This window comes from Poecilia reticulata, linkage group LG17, assembly GCF_000633615.1.
Source record: "Poecilia reticulata strain Guanapo linkage group LG17, Guppy_female_1.0+MT, whole genome shotgun sequence".
NCBI classification, from domain to species: domain Eukaryota; kingdom Metazoa; phylum Chordata; class Actinopteri; order Cyprinodontiformes; family Poeciliidae; genus Poecilia; species Poecilia reticulata.
In genome coordinates this window covers 1962647-1963885 of record NC_024347.1, presented here as the reverse complement: position 1 = coordinate 1963885, position 1239 = coordinate 1962647, and positions in this window count along the sequence as shown.

Sequence of the window (1239 nt, the reverse complement as noted above, 5' to 3'; positions counted from 1 at the left end):
CCAAGGTGATGCAACTTCCATCTTCCGTTTTTGTTTTTGTTGTTTTTTTACCGGCGGGAAGAAATGAGTCGCGTGTTTGAGCAGAAGTGAAGGGCGCGCGCCGCTCCTCATCTCTGATCAGAAAGAGATACAGGGGGTAGGTTGGGTTTCAGCTCTGGTGTGTTTGCAGCTCTGTGTGTAWGCCTGCACCTGTAACCGTAGCGTGTTAAAATCAGATCAGCGTCATGCTTGGATGACGCCTGTGTTGTCGTTATTTGCAGGGTTCACGTTTAAGGAGGAAACACRTGGCACTGTTGTARTGAGACCCCATTCATGATCACTGTTCACTATGCAGAAAGTGAGTGGAGCTCTGAGGAGGGGGATTAGTAATGAAGGGAGGGGCTTGATGGAAGATTTTTCTTTCCACACTTCCTGTCCTGTCAAACACTGTGCTTAAACATTGGGCTCTATCATAAGTGACACAGTTTTCTTCTATAATTAAYCACTGCTATAGTGGAAACAATACTGATAAGGAAACAATACTGATGTATAAGTTGGGAATTAGCACTGTAGCAATTCCATAATATTAATGTTAAAATTATGCACTTACCACTGCTATACTAGGTGCACATTGCTAGAACTGAGTTTTAGAAGATCCTTAACCTTCAACAATGCGTCGGAAAAATCGGTCTGAGATTACTGGAGCTTTGTGTATTTAGACGGTGGCACACTGTACGGCCAGCAGCAATATTCTGGGAAGTTGTGGTGGTTAAAACACACCCACATCAGAAACCCATCATCAACCTGACCCACTGATTGAGTGCCTTGGTAATGTTTACGTCAAACTCTGACCTTACCGTCTGAAGTCGAGAATTGACGGACCAGACAACATTTTGCCCGTCTGTCATTGTCATTCTTGGTGACCGTAGGCAAACTGCAGTCTCAATTTTCTGTTCTCAGCTGAGTGTTCAAGGGTTGCTKCGTTGTTCATTCAGCATAACTTAGCTGTGATAAGTTGCTATTTCAGCTGTACAGTTTCATCCTTCACTTGTTCGCCCGTTCTCTGATCGTCAAACAAAGCATTGCTGTCCACACAACTGCTTCTCATTGGATGCTTACTCTTTTTCTGGCCGTTTTTTTTTTTTGTTGTTGTTGTTTTACATTGAAAAAAATCCAGTAGATCAAAAATTTTCTCAAACACATTGGCCAACTGGTCTGGCACCAACAACCAGTGAAAGTTCAAAGAAGTGAAAGTATTTG